Source organism: Cetorhinus maximus, chromosome 2, assembly GCF_964194155.1.
Source record: "Cetorhinus maximus chromosome 2, sCetMax3.hap1.1, whole genome shotgun sequence".
NCBI lineage: Eukaryota > Metazoa > Chordata > Chondrichthyes > Lamniformes > Cetorhinidae > Cetorhinus > Cetorhinus maximus.
The window spans coordinates 226,510,099-226,527,809 of record NC_135880.1 but is presented as its reverse complement, the minus strand read 5'-3'; the positions used below and the strand labels follow the sequence as shown (position 1 = coordinate 226,527,809).

General features: G+C 41.0%; 1 protein-coding gene across 1 annotated transcript in view; it reads right to left on the bottom strand.

The window, feature by feature from the left end:
- cbl (Cbl proto-oncogene, E3 ubiquitin protein ligase) overlaps nucleotides 1–17,711 on the bottom strand; it is a 211,490-nt gene that overhangs the window by 28,075 nt on the left and 165,704 nt on the right. The gene's annotated exons all lie outside the window — the stretch shown is intronic.

Below are 17,711 nucleotides of genomic sequence, written 5' to 3'. Positions count from 1 at the left end.
ATTTAGTGTATCCTATAATGTATACTTAACACTGAACTAAATCTGGTACAATATCATATATTTTATGAACATTAAACTGACAGCCATTTCTTATCCTAATGAATCATACATTCTGTTTATTTTATTTTATGCACACAATCTGCACTAGTTCAGGAGCAAGAGTTGGGTGGCACTTAGACAATGCCACATGTTAAGTCAGTCACAATAATTGTGATCCACAAATATCGAATATGAAGTGTGTTAATGATAGATCCTGACTTTTACATTTACTGTACTAAGGTACTACAGGGGCTTTGATAAAGCAATACATGAACTATACTCAACTGCTGTGAATATTATTGCTTTGAAAACTATCCAATGTTTAGCAAATATAATGTTGTTAATGGTGATCAAACAGAAAAAGAAAGCATACGATAGGCACAAAGAACTAAGCACTACAGATAGCCTAGACAAATATAGGAAGTGCAGGGACAAAGTAAAAAAGGAAATAAGGAAATCAAAGAGAGGGCATGAAAAAAGATTAGCAAGTAAAGTTAAAGATAACCCAAAGATGTTTTACCAATACATTAATGCTAAAAGGTTAGTTAAGGAACAAGTGGGACCTATCAGAGATGAAGATAGAAACTTGTGTGTAGATGCAGAGGCTGTGGGAAGGGTTTTGAATGAATATTTTGTCTCTGTGTTTACAAAGGAAAGGGAGGATGTACATATAGTAGTCCAGGAGGAATACTGCGAGATATTGGATGGGATAGTGATAAAGAGAGAGGAAGTACTCGAAGGGCTGAAATCCTTGAAAGTTGATAAGTCACCAGGACCAGATGGATTGTTTCTGAGGCTGCTGAAGGAAGTCAGGGAGGAGATAGCAGATGCTCTGAGGAGGATTTTCCAATCTTCACTAGATACAGAGGAGGTACCAGAGGACTGGAGAAATGCAAATGTACTTCCATTGTTTAAAAAGGGATCAAAGGAAATGCCAAACAATTATAGGCCAGATAGTCTTACATCAGTGGTGAGCAAATAAGTAGAATCAATCCTGAGAGATAGGATTAACTGTCATGTGGAAAGGCATGGACTAGTCAGGGATGGTCAGCATGGATTTGTTAAAGGAAGGTCTTGCCTCAAATTTGCTTGAATTGTTTGAGGAAGTGACAAGAAGGGTTGATGAAGGTAGTGCAGTGGATGTTGTGTACATGGATTTTAGCAAGGCATTTGACAAGGTCCCACATGGCAGATTGGTCAGGAAAGTAAAAGCCCATGGAATTCAGGTTAATGTGGCAAACTGGTTAAAAGGTTGGCTTTGTAACAGGAAACAAAGGGTAATGGTCGATGGATGCCCTTGCGAATGGAAAGTTGTCTCAAGTGGGGTTCCACAGAGCTCGGTGTTGGGATCCTTGCTGTTTGTGTTATATATTAACGATTTGGATGTGAATGTGGGGGGCACGATTGGGAAATTTGCAGATGACACAAAGATTGGCTGAGTAGTGGATAGTGTAGAGGATAGCCATAATCTCCAAAACGATATAGATAAGTTGGTGGAGTGGGCGGTAAAGTGGCAGATGGATTTTAACATAGAGAAGTGTGAGGTCATACATTTAGGGAGATCAAACAGTTACAGTGATTACAAAATAAATGGGAATATGCTAAGAGGGGTAGATGAAGTGAGAGATCTTGGCGTACAAGTACACAAGTCCCTGAAGGCAGCAGTTCAAGTAGACAAGGTTGTAAAGAAGGCATATGGAATGCTCTCCTTCACTGGCAGAGGTATAGAATATAATAGTTGAATTGTATAAAACACTGGTGAGGCCACAACTGGAGTATTGTGTGCAGTTCTGGTCACCACATTACAGGAAGGACGGAATAGCTCTGGAGAGAGTGCAGAGAAGGTTTACAAGAATGTTGCCAGGGTTAGAAAAGTGTAGCTACGAGGAGAGATTGGATAGGTTGGGGTTATTTTCCTTAGAACAAAGAAGGCTGAGAGGTGACTTGATTGAGGTGTACAAAATTATGAGGGGAATAGATAGAGTGGACAGGATAAAATTGTTTCCCTTGGTGGAGAATTCTAGAACCAGGGGACATAGATTCAAGATAAGTGGCAGAAGGTATAGGGGGGACATGAGGAAGAACTTTTTTACGCAGAAGGTAGTGGGTGTCTGGAATTCGCTGCCCAAGTTGGTGGTAAAAGCAGAAACTTTAAACTCTTTTAAAAAGTACCTGGATCTGCACCTTAAGTGCTGTAAGCTGCAGGGCTATGGACCAGATGCAGGAAGGTAGGATTAGAAAGGGCACCCGGGTGTCCTTGGGCTGGCATGGACAAGATGGGCTGAATGAACTCCTTCTGTGCTGTAACTTTTCTATGGTTCTATGGTGAGACACAGGAATATAATCCAGGCTCAACACTATTATATAATGGAAGGGTTACTGAAGTTACTTAATGACCAGCTAAATAAAAAGTCTTAGTTCCATGCAATATGTCCGATTTGTATTGCAGAAGACAACCTGAATTAAGGGAAGAAAACTATTTTAACAGCTCGCACGAAACACGGTGAGTGGGTGAATTAGTATTTGAGCAGAGAAACTAATAAGGAAACCTTGTATTTAAATTGAGCTACACTATGTCCTTCAGAGTCCATTGCTAAAGTGAATTGTGAAATACAGTGATTTATGTAGGAAAAAGTGGCAGCCAAACTGTATACAGCATCGTCCCACAGCTAGAAATAAATGAATAACCACATAGATCTCTTTTCGGTGCTGGTTGAGAAAGGAAATTTGGCTGTTCTTCAAATATGGCCTGGGATTTCACCTAGATGATGTCGACAAGTCCTGGAGTGTGGTTTGAGCCTAAAACCTACCGACTCAGGCAAGTTGGCAGTGATATCTTATCTCAGTCAAATTGTGACAATATATTTTCTTCCAAAGGGTCACTATCTGTACTTGTAACTGTTTGGCTTTGAAAAGCTGCTTGACTCTGCCAATTGCACATTTGCTGTGTTTGTTTTATATAAAAGGGGCTGAAAACTTTGCACCCTCAGTCACTTGATAGTACTTGATAGTATTAAGTCAATACTCTTCACATTCGAAAGGTAATTCACCGATAACATTGCTCAGCTCCTACAACTCACTGCTTTGTTTTCTAGCTTCCAGGACACGGATAAATATTTCAAAGGTAGAGAAACATTCACCTTAGCTCCATTTTAAAAAGCTATATAAGTGAAAGATGCGGCAGTTGTTTTAAATGAATCTTTTGGTACAAATCGAGTCCTGTGCATACTTAAATGTTTTTAAATTAGCAATTTAATTCTCATTTCCTCTGTTTTCCTGTCTGAAGTTTGCCATTTGGCTTCAACTAGATTGATCTCAACTAGAAAGGTTATTTGAAAAGGAGTTTGCTACTCTGGAGAGGTTAGGATCCATCCACAGCACCACCTGGAGGCAGCTTTTACTCTTCCTCTTCACCAGAAGGCCACAATGAGCTGCTACTTAAAGAGGGAAACTCCTAGTCAAAGACTAACTAAAGAAAAATTATAGTTTTCAGACTAACAGGAGGCAACACGACATGGACAGAGGGCTCTAATCCAATTTAAACTAAAAATACAGAATTTGAAGTATTTTCAGGGAAGAAAATCCAGCTACTGAAAGAAAGTCAAAGTGGCGCATCTGTAATTCAAATACATGAAATATTAAATTTTTCTTTAAAAAATAATGGCCAATTTTCTCTCTTGGAAGATACCAATCCTTGTCGGGTTACATCAGCCTTCCAAATGAAGACTTGTGACCTGACACAGTGAGCACCAGTAGGCTTTTCAAGCATGACCATGAACAATCATTAGCCCAGTCCAATCCTGTCATCACTCAATGTACATGCATGATTCTGATGGGGCTTGACAGAGCAGACAGAGTGGTTGTTTCTCCTCATTGAGGAGTCTAGAACATGGAGGACAGTCTCAGAGTAAGGGACTGATCATTTAGGACTGAAACGAGGAAAAACTTCTTCAATCAAAGGGTTGTGAAGCTTTGGAATTCTCCACCCAAGAGGGTTGTGGATACTCTAGCGTTGAGTATAGTTAAATCTAAGATAGATTTTTGGTCTCTCAGGGGATTAAGGGAGATGGGGTGCAGGAGGTCAGTCATGATCTTAATTGTTGGAGCAGACTCAGTGGGTTGTATCATCTACTTTGGCTCCTATCACTTATGCTCTTAAGCTATTTACAGCAGGGCTTACTGGATAGCAGTCAGGAGCAGGAGTATAAGCTGATTTATCTCTTTCCTAAATAATGGGTACTGAGGTCAATTCTGACCCCCCCACCCCCCCGCCCCAGGTTGCAATCCTGGCTGGTATTAACCAATTCAGTATATACAGAGCATCAAACCTGGAAACATTTGATCTAGGTGGTTAAGTATTACAGAGAGAAGTGTTATCTACCAAACCATCAGGGGACACCATTATTTTAATTTTTCATGGACAATGCACATATTATAATCTAATTACTGGAACTACTTTTGCTTTCAAAGCTTGTTATGAACCATAAGCAGACAACTGTACACATAACTTCCTGTAGCTGCACTGGAACTAACGAAAAAGGAACACAAAATACTAAATATTTCTTTTCACTTCTTGGTGATGTAGAGCACATGACAAAAACTTATTGGGTGCTATTTGCATTCCAATTCTACGCATAAACCATATCTTATGAATGTTCATAATGTGATCTTTTACAAGGTGCCTACTTTCACTAAAAGGCGTACAACATTAACTCCTCACCATAATACCAGGGTGACAACCAATACCATTTATTTCAGCTTTCCAGCTTTTGAGGTTTGACAGAGTGTAGCTTGAACTGAATGAGAAGCTAGGAGTTTGAAGAGTGAGTGAGTTCAACAAAGGGGAAAGTAGGTGCTCCTTTATTTTTCAACCTTTTTCACCCCCTAGTATTTGGTTCTCACATTGGCGCAGCAGATGAAGATAACTGGTGAGTAACTGCTAAATTATTCTACTTATAATAAATAGTTTGTAAAGTTTAAGTCTGGTAGGGCAGCTCACAGACAGAATGTGCCTCCTATGGTACTTGGGAAGATGTGGACTTGCCACATGTCCTAGACAAACACATGCAGGAAGTGTCATCGGCTGCAAAATCTTGAGCTCCAGGTTTCAGAACTTGAGCAGCAGCTGGAGTTACTGTGATGCATCTGTGAGGCAGAGAACTATGTGGCTAAAACGTTTGGGGAAGCGGTCACACCGCAGGTTAGGAGCATGCAGTCAGAGGGGGAATGGGTGACTGCCAGGTTGTCTAAGTGAACCAGGCAGGTAGTGCAGAAGTCCGCTGAGACGATCTCGCTTGCTAACCGGTTTTCCATTTTGGATACCGGTGAAAGCGATGGTTCCTCATAGGAGTGCAGCAAGAGCCAAGTCCATGGCACCACAGGTGACTCAGTTGCACAGGAGGGGAGAAAGAAGAGCGGAAGAGCAATAGTGATAGGGGATTTGTTAATTAGGAGCACAGACAGGCGTTTATCTGGCCTCAGATGTGACTTCAGGAAGGTATGTTATCTTCCTGGTACCAGGGTCAAGGATGTCACAGAGCGGACGTGGAGCATTCTTCTGGGGAGGGTGAACAGCCAGAGGTCATGGTCCACACTGGTACCAACAACATAGATGGGAAGAGGGATGAGGTCCTGAAAGCAAATTTTAGGGAGTTTGGAAAGAGCTTAAAAAGCAGGACCTCAAAAACCTCAATAATCTCAAGATTACTCCTAGTGCCATGTGCTATTGAGCATGGGAATAGGAGGATTGAGCAATTGAACACGAGTCTGGAGAATTGAAGGAATGGGGGGGGGGCCATCAGATTTATGAGGCATTGGGACCGGTTCTGGGGCAGGAGGGGGCTGTACACGATGGACAGGTTGCACCTTAGCAGGACTGGGGCCAAAATCCTCGCAGGGAGATTTGCTATTGTTGTTCGGGAGGTGGGGTTAAACTAGATTGGCAGGGGGATGGAAACCTGAGAGGGAGCTCAGACTGGAGGGAAGCTGAACTGGTAACAGGAAGCAGAAAAGTAATAAGCGAAATTAGAAGGCAGGCAAAACAAAGGCAAGCATCAAATAGGATCAGAACGTAGAATAATGTTAAAAAGACAAAGGTAAGGGCACTCTATCTGAATGCATGCAGCATGTGCATCAAAGTAGATGATTTGAAGGTGCAAATTAAGGTAAATGGGTATGATTTAATTGCCATTATGAGATGTGACCAGGACTGGGAACTTAATAATCAGGGATATGTGTCATTAGGAAGGGCAGGCAGAGGGGGAAAGGAGGTGGGGTAGTACTGTTAAAAAGGGATGAGATCAGTACATTAGTGACAGAGAATCTTAGATCAAAGGATCAAGGTGTAGAATCAGTTTGGGTGGAGCAAAAAAACAGCAAGGGGCAGCAAACATTGCTGAGAGTTGTTTATAGGCCACCAAACTGCAGTGGTAACATTGGGCACAGTATAAATTTCTAGACTGGGTAAGCCTAATTAGCACAAATGCTGTGGAGGATGACTTTCTGGAGAGATGGGTTTCTGCAGCAGTAAGTTGAGGAACCAACTAGGGATCGAGCTATTTTAGATTTGGTATTATCTAATGAGAAAGAGCCAATTAATAACCTTGCTGTAAAGGAGCCATTAGGAAATAGTGACCATAATGTGAGAGAGTTTTACATTAAGTTTCAAAGTGACAAGGTTCATTCTGAAACTGGGGTCCTAAATCTGAACAAAGGAAATTATGATGGTATGAGGGGCAAGTTGGCTATGGTGGATTGAGAAAATACATTCCAAGATTTGATGTATATTAATGATCTAGATCTTGGTATGCAGGGGACAATTTCTAAGTTTGCGGATGATACAAAACTTGGAAGCATTGTAAACTGTGAGGAGGACAGTACAGAACTTCAAAAGGACATAGACAAGCTGGTGGAGTAGGCAGATAGGTGGTGGATGAAGTTCAATGCAGAGAAGTGTGAAATGATTCATTTTGGTAGGAAGAACATGAAGAGACAATATAAAATAATGGGTACAATTCTTAAGGGTGTGCAGGAGCAGAGACCTGGGTGTATATATACATAGATCATTGATGGTGGCAGGACAGGTGGAGAGAACAGTTAATAAAGCATACAGTATCCTGGGCTTTATTAATAGGGACATAGAGTACAAAAGCAGGGAGGTTATGCTGTGCTTATATTAGGCACTAAAGTATTGTGTACAGTTCTGGGCGACACACTATAGGAAGGATGTGATCACATTGGAGAGAGTACAGAAGAGGTTTACAAGAATTATTCCAGGGATGAGAAACTTCAGTTATGAAGATAGGTTGGAGAGGTTGGGACTGTTCTCCTTGGAGAGGAAGGCTAAGAGGAGATTTGATAGAGGTGTTCAAAATCATGAGGGGGCTGGAGAGAGTAGATAGGGAGAGTTTGTTGAGGGATCAAGAATAAGGGGGCACAGATTTAAAGTGATTTGCAAAAGAAGCAAATGTGATGTGAGAAATACTTTTTCACACAGCGAGTGGTTCGAGTCTGTAATGCACTGCCTGGAAGTGTGGTAGAGGTAGCTTCAATCGAGGCATTCAAGAGGGCATTAGACGATTATTTGAATAGAAACAATGTGCAAGGGTAAGAGGAAAAAGCAGGAGAATGGCACGAAGACATGATGCTCATTTGGACAGCGGTGCAGTCGTGGTGGGCCAAATGGCCTCCTTCTGTGCCGTAAAAATTCTGTGATGGTAGACAGGCAGTGGCTAGTATTTAAAGTAGTATTACATGGTCTGCAACAAATATACATTCCTCTAAGACACAAAAATCCAAAAGGTGAATCAACCGGGGCTAACAAAAGAAGTTGAAGATTGCATTAGGTCGGGGGAAGAGGCTTATAAGGTTGCCAGAAAAAGTGGAAAGCCCGAGAATCCAGTAAAGGAGGACCAAGAAAGTGATAAAGAAAGGGAGAAGAAAATATCAGTGCAAGCTAGCGAGTAACATAATGGAGGGCTGTAAAAGCTTCTTTAAGTATGTGAAAAGGAACATTAGCAAGGACAAATGCAGGTCTATTACAGGGGAAGACAGAAGAATTTATAATGGAGAATAGGAAAATGGTGGAAAAACTAAACAATTGCTTTGTGTCCGTCTTCATGGAGGAAAATACAGAAAATCTCCCAGAAATACTAGGGAATCAAGGGACTTGTGAAAACGAGGAACTGAAAGAAATTAGTATTAATAAAAAGGCAATACTCGAAACATTAATTGGACTGAAAGTTGATAAATACCCTGGACCTGATAAGCTATATCCCAGAGTATTGAAAGAGGTGGCTATATAGTGGATGCATTGGTGGTTACCTTTCAAAATTCTATAGATTCTGGAAAGATTCCTACTGACTGGAAAGTAGCAAATATTTTAGAAGAGAGGGAGAGAGAAAACAGAGAACCATGGACCTGCTAGTTTGACGTTAGGAGGAGGGAAAATGTTAGAATCTACTATAAAGGATGTGATAACTAGATACTTAGCAAATAGTGATATGTTTGGGCAAAGTCAACATGGATTTATGAAAGGGAAATCATGTTTGACAAACCTGTTAGAGTTTTTTGAGGATGTTACGTACAGCATAGATAAAGGAGAACCTGTGGGTGTGATGTATTTGGATTTGCAGAAGGCTTTCGATAAGGTCCCACACAGGAGGTTAGTAAACAAAATTAGAGCACATGGGATTGGGGGAAATTTACTGGTATGGTTTGATAATTGGTTAACGAACAGAAAACAGTAGGAATAAATGCATCATTCTTAGGATGGCAGTCTGTTACTAGTGGGGTACTGAAAGGATCAGTGCTTGGGCTACAGCTGTTCACAATCTATATAAATGATTTGGATGTGGGGACCCAATGTAATATTTACAAATTTGCTGGTGACACAAAACTAGACGGGGATGTGAATTGCGAGGAGGATGCAAGGAGATTTGGACAGGCTAAGTGAATGGGCAAGAACACAGCAGATAGAATATAATGTGAATAAGTGTGAAATTATCACTTTGGTAAAAAAACAGAAAGGCAGAGTATTTCTTAAATAGTCATTTCACAGTACAGAAAGTATTGCTAAAAAAAGAGATATGTCTAAGTTTTTCATCTTGCACTCATCAGGACACTTGCAAGAATATATCAATATAAAGGGGAAAGCAACAATTTATATTGTAATCAGCACTCTCTTCACATGTAGTATAAATTGTTGCTTTCTACTTATATTGGTATTCTTGCGAGTCTCCTGATGAGTGCAAGACGAAAAACTTAGACATGTCTCTTTTTTCAGCAATATTTCTTAAACAGTGAGATGTTGGGAATTACGGGCATTCAAAGGGATCTGGGTATCCTTATTCTTGAGTCAGTAAAAGCTGGCATGTAGGTGCAGCAGCAATTAGGAAGGTAAATGGTATTGTTGGCCTTCATGACAAGGATATTTGAGTACAGGGGTAAAGATATCTTGCTGCAATCGTATAGAGCCTTGGTGAGACTGCACCTGGAGTAGTGTACACAGTTTTGGTCTCCATATCTAAGGAAGGATGTACTTTCTATAGAGGAGTGCAATGGAGGCTCACCAGACTAATTGTTGGGACGGCAGGATTGTCTAATTTTAGAACCATATCTTCAAGAACTATATTTTCTTTTAAAGTTTGGAAGTACATTGCATTATTTCAACACTTGGGAACCGACCTGGGTTTTTTAAAAAAGGGTCATAAATTCACCTTGGTCCGTGAGCAAGCATGCCTTTTCCAAGAAATCACATGACTACAGCTAAATGACCAGCATGGTAATTGTGGAGGAGAGCTATTTGTTTATTTGAGCTGCAATCACTTTAATTGCTGGAAAAAGAATGGTTTTAAAGACAAAGGCCTTAATGATTTATGGAAATCACCTGACAGAGAGGAGTTACATTTTGAACTTTTTTTTGAACTCAGTTGGGAATAGACTGAGAAGGGGAAAGCTGCCCAACTCATGCTCTCCTTGCCTGAAATACAGTTAAGGATTAACCTGGCTCTATTCTCCTCCAAGCTGAAGCTCTGTTGGTGAGAACCTCTGGACTAACAACCCGTCCTCGCACAAGGGAGCACCAGATTGACAGTGTCAAAACACTGTGAACTTTATCCTCTTCATAAAGTCTTCTTCAAATGCCCATCTCTGCAGAGACCCTATTTGTTTGCCCTTTCTTTGTGCACGTGCGTGCGGGTGTGCTGGGGAATTTTAAAAGGGATAGATAATTATACTTCCAGATTCCAAATTGTGTTAACCAGTTCTCGCAACTTTTTAAAAACAAGTTTCTTTTTATAATAACTCAATCATTCTGAGTTCATTGAAAAAAGCCTAGTTAAAGTCTCTTTTATTCTGGGTCTAACACAAATGAAGATAAATAATTGGCTTTTGTGGTAAGTGAATTAAACAATTACACTAATGGTACGACCTGTGGAATAATGGAGCTAGATAAACTATGCACTCCTCCCATCATGGTCGTGACAATTATGAGGAGAGGAAACTGGGTCTGTATTCTCTAAAGTTTTGAAGAATGAGAGGTGATCTCATTGAAACGTAGAAAATTCTTAAAGGGCGTGACAGGGTAGATGTGGGTAGGATGTTTCCCCTGGCGGGTGAGTCTAGAACCAGGGGACAATAAGGGGCAGGTTATTTAAAACTGAGATGACGAGGAATTTCTTCACTCAGAGGGTGGTGAATCTTTGGAATTCTCTACCCCAGAGGGCTGTGAATCGTTGAGCATGTTTAAGGCAGAAATCGACAAATTTTTGGATACCAATAACATTAAAGGATATGGGAATAGTAGGGAAAAAGGGTGTAGAGGAAGACGATCAGCCATGATCTGTTTGAATGGCAGAGCAGGCTCGACAGACGAAATGCCCTATCGCAGAATTTTTACGGTGCAGGAGGCCATTCGGCCCATCGAGTTTACACTGGCTCTCTGATAGAGCATTCTACCTAGTCCCACTCCCCTGCCTTATCCCTGTAACCTTGCACATTCTCTCTTTTCAGATAGTAATCCTATTCACTCTTGAATATCTTGCTCCAACCTGCCTCCGCCAGCCTTCTCAGGGAGTTCGTTCCAGGCTCCAACCACCCTCTGGGTGAAAAAATTTCTCCTCAGATCACTTTTACTCCTTTTGCCATTTATTTTGAATCTGTGCCCTCTAGTTCGTGATGGTCTTGAGTTGGAATAGTTTCTCACTATTTACCCTTTCCACACCCCTCAGGATCTTGAACACCTCTATCGTCTCCTCTCAGCCTTCTTTTCTCCAAGGAAAATAGTCCCAACTTCTCCAATCTATCCTCATAGTTTTTCATCCCTTGAATCATTCTTGTGAATCTCCTCTGTACTCTCTCCTATGCCTTCACATCCTTTGTCAAGTATGGCACCCAGAACTGGAAGTAGTACTCCAGATGAGACCTAACTAGTGTTTTATACAAGCTCAAAATGACCTTCTTATTCTTGTGCTCCATGCCCCTATTAATAAAGTCTAAGATACTATATGCTTTATTAACTGCTCTCCCAACCTGCCCTGCCATTTTCAATGACTTATGTACATATACACCGAGGTCCCTCTGTTCCTGCACCATTTTTAGAGTTTCTCCTTTTATTTTATACTGTCTCTCCATATTCTTCCTGCCAAAATAAATCACATTACTTCTCCATATTGAAATTCATCTGCCATTTGTCTGCCCAATCCACCAACATGTCTATGTCCTTTTGAATTCCAAAACTATCCTCATCACAGTTGACAATGTTTCTAATCTTTGTATCATCTGCAAATTTTGAAATCATGCCCTGCACACCACAGTCTAAGTCATTAATGTGTATCAGGAAGAGCAAGAGTCCCAACACTGACACCTGGGGAACTCCACTATGAACCTTCCTCCAAGCTGAAAAACATCCATTAACCACTGCTCTTGGTTTCCTGTCACTCAGCCAATTTCTTATCTAAGTGCCTACTTTCCATTTTATTTCATGAGCTAGAATTTTGTTCACAAGTCTGTTGTGTGGCACAGTATCAAATGCCTTTTGAAAATCCATATACACATCAACAGTGTTGCCCTTATCAACCTCCTCTGTTACCTCCTCAAAAAAGTTAGTTAAACATGATTTTCCTTTAATTATCCTGCACTTGTCTAAGTGAATATTGATTTTGTCCCAAACTATAATTTCCAGAAGGTTCCATACCACTGAAGTCAAACTGACTGGTCTGTAGTTGCTGGCTTTATCCTTGCACTCCTTTTTTGAACAAGGGTGTAACATTCGCAATTCTCCAGTCCTCTGGCACCACCCCTGTGTCTAAGGAAGACTAGAAGATTATCACTAGTGCTTCTGCAATTTCCACATTCACTTCCCTCAGATGCATCTCATCTGGTCCTGGTACCTTATCAATTTTAAGCAAGGATAGCCTTTCTAACACATCTTCCTCCTCAACTGTGAACTCCTCTAATGTACCAGTTACCTCCACTCTCACCTCAGCCTGGACAGCATCTTCATCCCTTTGTAAAGACAGATGCAAGATACCTCCGCTATTTCTCCTGCCTCCACGTGCAAGTCCTATTTTTTTACCCCTGACCGGCCCTACTCTCTCTTACCACCCTTTTATTATTTATATCCTAATAGAAGACCTAGGGATTCCCTTTTATATTAGCTTCCAGTATCTTTTCATGTTCTCTCCTTGTTTTTCGTATTAAGTTTTTTCACTTCCCCTCTGGTCCTACATTCAACCTGATTCTCTATTGTATTTTCTACCTGACATCTGTCATACGCACACTTCTTCCTTTTCATCTTTACCTCTATCTCTCTCGTCATCCAGGGTGCTCTGGATTTGTCCTACCTTTCCCCTTCAAGTGATTATACCTTGACATTGGCTGCAATACTTTCTCTTTGGAAGTAGCTCATTGTTCAGCCATCACCTTTTCTGCCAACATTTAATTCCAACTCACTTGACTCAGATGCATTCTCGTTGCATTGAAGTTGGCTTTTCCACAATTAATTCTCCCTGCTCTGAACTGTTCCCTGCCCTTCTCCATGGCCAACCTAAACCTTATGATACAATGGTCGCTGTCCCCTAAATGCTCTCCCACTGATATTTGATCCACTTGGGCCAACTCATTCCACAGAACCAGGTTCAACAGCACCTTGCCTCTCATTGGACCAGAAACATGCCGCTGCAGAAAATTATCTTGAAAGCATTCCAGGAACTCTTGCCCCTCTTGTCCCTTTGCATTATTCCTATCCCAGTCTATACTTGGATACTTATAATTACTCTATAATTCTTGCACCTCTCTGTAATTTCTTTGCAAATTAGTTGGTGGTCTATATACTACACTGATCAATGTTATTGTGCCTTTTTCACTTTTTACCTCTAGCCAAAGAGATTCCATCCTTGACCCCTCTGGAACATCCTGTCTCTCCAGTCCTGTAATGCCATCTTTAATCAATGCCCACACTTTTCTTCCTTTCCTGTCTCTCGTAAATACTCCTGGGTACAAGGTATTTAACCCCCAGTCCTGCCCTTCTTTGAGCCAGATCTCGGTTATATCTCTGTTATATTACTGGTGCATTCTCCATGGCAACACCTCCACTTGCCAGCCAATCAGCACTCTCTTCACATACAGTATAAACTGTTGTTTTCCCCTTATATTGGTAGAAGTGTCCTGATGAATGCAAGACAAAAAGCTTCAACATGTCTCTTTTTCCAGCAATACTCAAGTTCTGCATTACCAAACAACTACTTGCATTCACATACATGCACATTCCCCCTGATTTAAGCTTTTTTACTTTCCACCTTACTTTGACCCCATCTAATGACTTAGTATTGCATACTCTAATTCTATCAAACTTTCCAAGTATTCTATCTACCTTGATACAACTCATGGATATATCCTCCTCATCAGTTAATACTTCTGTACTTCCCACTACCAGTTTTTCTCCTCTCCACTCCACTCTGAATTTCCCCTCAGGTTCCCAGCCCCCTTCCAATCTAGTTTAAACCCTCCCCAACAGCAGTAATAAGCCTCCCCATGAGCATATTAGACTGTCTTGTTCAGGTGTAACCGTCCTTCTTGTACAGGTCTCACCTGCCCCAGAACCAGTCCCAATGCCTCTGAAATCTAAAGCCCCACCCCCAACTCCATTCTCAGCCACGTGTTGAAGTGCTCAATCTTCCTATTCTCATGCTCACCAGCACATGGCATGTAATCCTGAGATTACTGCTCTTGAGGTCCTGCTTTTTAATTCCCTTCCCAACTCCCTAAAATCTACTTTCAGGACCTCATCCCTTTTCCTACCTATGTCGTTGGTCCCATTGTGGACCACAACCTCTGGCTGTTCATCCTCCCCCAAAAGAATGCCCTGTAGCCACTCTGTGACATCCTTGACCCTGGCACCAGGGAGGCAACATACCATCCTGGAGTCATGTCTACAGCCGCAGAAACGCCTGTCTGCTCCCCTAACTATGGAATCCCATACCTTTATACCTATCCCACCTTTCCTCCTCCACTCCTGTGCAGCTGAGCCACCTGTGGTGCCACAAACATGGCTCTTGCTATAGTCCTCTGAGGAATCATCTCACTCACCAATGTCCAAAATGGAAAAGCGGTTAGAGAATAAGAGAGCTTCAGGGGACTCCTGCACTATCTGCCTGTTTCTGTTAGATACTCCACCAGTCACCCATTCCCTCTTTGCCTGTGTACTTCTTAGCTGAGGTGTGACCACCTCTTTAAACATGCTATCCACGTAATCCCCAGCCTTGTGGATACACCACAGTAACTCCAGCCGCCACTCGAGTTCCACACCCGGAGCTCAAGTTTCTGCAGCTGGTGACACTTCCTGCAGATGCAGTCATCAAGGGCACTTTGTGCCTGCATGACTTCCCACATCCTACAGATTGTACATTACACTTGGCCAAGCTGCACTAACATACCTTAAACTTTATATAAAGTGTTTACTACTGTATGGTATAATATAATAACTCGCCTGTCACTCATCAATCGTTTCCTCTGTGTCAAGTCTGGAAAGGCCTATCCAATCAACTTACGGGACTCCTGTGACATCACTTTTAGTTTTTTTTTCCTCCTGCTCCTATTTCCTATGTTCCTATGTTTGGTTACATTTGAAAGATTATATTACTCAGGGTTCAATCATCCCTACTTAGAGAGAAGGCGATGAAACTCTCCTTTTACTATGTGCCTTTCCAGGCTACTCAAGAGTATCTTTGGAATTAGAACCAGGACAAAGCTGGAATGACCAACCACCCATTAAAAAACATAATCAAAATAAGTTGTACTTATATAGCAGCTTTCACAACCTCAGGGCATCCAAAGGGCTTTACAGCAAATCAAGCACTTTTGAGGCGTAGCCATACACCAACATCCCACAATCAGCAATGATGATATCATGACAAGTTGATTTGTTTTAGTGCTGCTAAATAATAAATGCTGAGCGATAAACATCGGCCAGAACACCAGGGAGAACTTCCTTGTTCTGGGTGGTGGAACGTAAAGGTAGCGGAGCTTCTAAAGCCAACTAATAACTGAACCTAAACAAAATACCTCAGACCAATAAGCAGAGCTCCACAATCATTTAAGGAAATAAATTTGTGCAACAAGATACAATGCAATGTGTGGAAAACCAAAGATCACTTTAACAATGATTTTGACATTTACTAGCCGCAAAATTACATTTGGCAACTTTCCCACTCAATATCACAAGATTTCACAAGGTGCAAGAAGGGCATTTAGAATTTTGAAGAAACAGTGTAAAGCAGTGAAAACCATCAACTAACTTTAAATACACACACAATAAAGTTGCCTTTCTTCACACCCTTCCAGAGTACAAAAAATGGTGGCATCTCAATTATCACAGTTCTGACTAATGTAGCACATATGGACCCAAATTAACGATATATATTGGTGCCACAACAGGGAAACAAGTATAAGAACTAATTTGTGTCATCAAGTCTTAAATGCCAGTTTCTTTGATCTGACAAAATGATATCTGCTACAACAAATCCCATGTACTTATTAAGTAAATAAGATAAAAATGTTCTATTATCTCCGGTTACCACAGGTCACAGTTGCTGAGCAAAAAATATAACTGTGCCTGGGTATTACATGCAGCTGCTGAGCCCAGCAAGATTCATTTCCCATATCTAGATTGCTGGGTTAACAGCAGTCAAATAGGACACTGAAGATGACTGATGCAGCATCAATGTGTGTTAAAATTACGCGTCCCAAATAGCACGATCCAGGCAGCTCTGTATAAGACAGGTTTCCTAATTGAACTGCTGATTCCTTGGGATGGTGAGGGAAACGAGGGAAACGAGGAAAAGATCCCTTTAATTTTTCTTTCCTTTGTGCTTTTCATTATTCCTCGCTTGTTTGAGAAACAATTATTCAATTCGTATAGCTTCCAATTTGTGTCACTGGATGGCACTGTAGCAAAACTTGACAGTGAAGTACATTATGAGGAGGTTTTCTTACAGTATTCCTGGCACAATTCGGCAGCACATAAGATACACTTTTATCTCAAGCTGTGATTTATCAGCTATCAATTTTACTAACTTCATTGTTCATTTTAAAGCAGAAATCGCTCCTTATATTACAATATTAGATGCTTGCTGCCATTTGTTATGTTTTAGCATGCAGTAGGTTGCCACTACAAAATTACATTTCAATCTAGAAGTTCATTACAACATCTCTATCTAACTGAAAATCAGTGCCTGCATCTGGACCATGCCCTTTCTGAAGGTGGGACTAGTAATTTAAGTGCACAGTAGTCTTTAGTAAATAATCTTCTATCTACTATTAACCCAACATCCAAATTATAATCATATCCCAAAACTCAAAAACCAAAACTAGATCTTTCAAAAGAAGTTTTTCTATTAGTCTGGGTTAAAATATGCATAAAACCCAGGACAAGTAAGATTTCCACCATTCAATATTAAAATGTGAATGTGTTAGAATCATATTTCTTTAAACTGGATCTTTCTTTTTAAAATAGGGAAGGACATTGCACTATTTGGACATTGGAGGCTGCCCAAGAGTTTTTTTCCCAAAAGGGTCATAAGTTCACCTTGGAACTGTCAACAAGCAGGCCTCTTTCAAGCAATCACCTGAGCTATATGGTATTCGATAAGGAGTTGTTTGTTTGTTTAGAACTGCAAAGAAATTTAATTAATGAAAAGCTGGAAGGCAAAAAGACAGTCACATGGCAGAGGCAAACCTTAAGTTGGAACCTGTGGTTTTGCTTTCAGTCTTGTTGGGGAAAGGCTTAGAAGGCTACCCTGACTAGCTTGCGCTCTCTCCCTCTCTGCTTTGTGAAACCATATGTGGTTCTTGATCTGTAGCCAGATAATCCTCATCTGAGTGTAGGTTGTTTGCATAATTTTCGTATTGCTAGCTGAGACAGAAGAACTGGTCCAGCTGTACCTCTCCTCCAAGCTTAAGCATTGTTGGTGAACTTCCCAATATCTACTGGGCCCAGGGAACTTCAGGCCGACAGCACTGAACCTCCGTGAACTTTAATTTTTTCTTTCTAAGTAAGTTTTTTTCCATCTGCCCGACTCTGCAGAGACTACCTGTGTTTGTCTGTGTATGTGTGTCTGTGTGTGTGCTGGGGAAGTTTAAAAGGGCTAGTTAGTTACAATTGTCAGCCAGTTCTT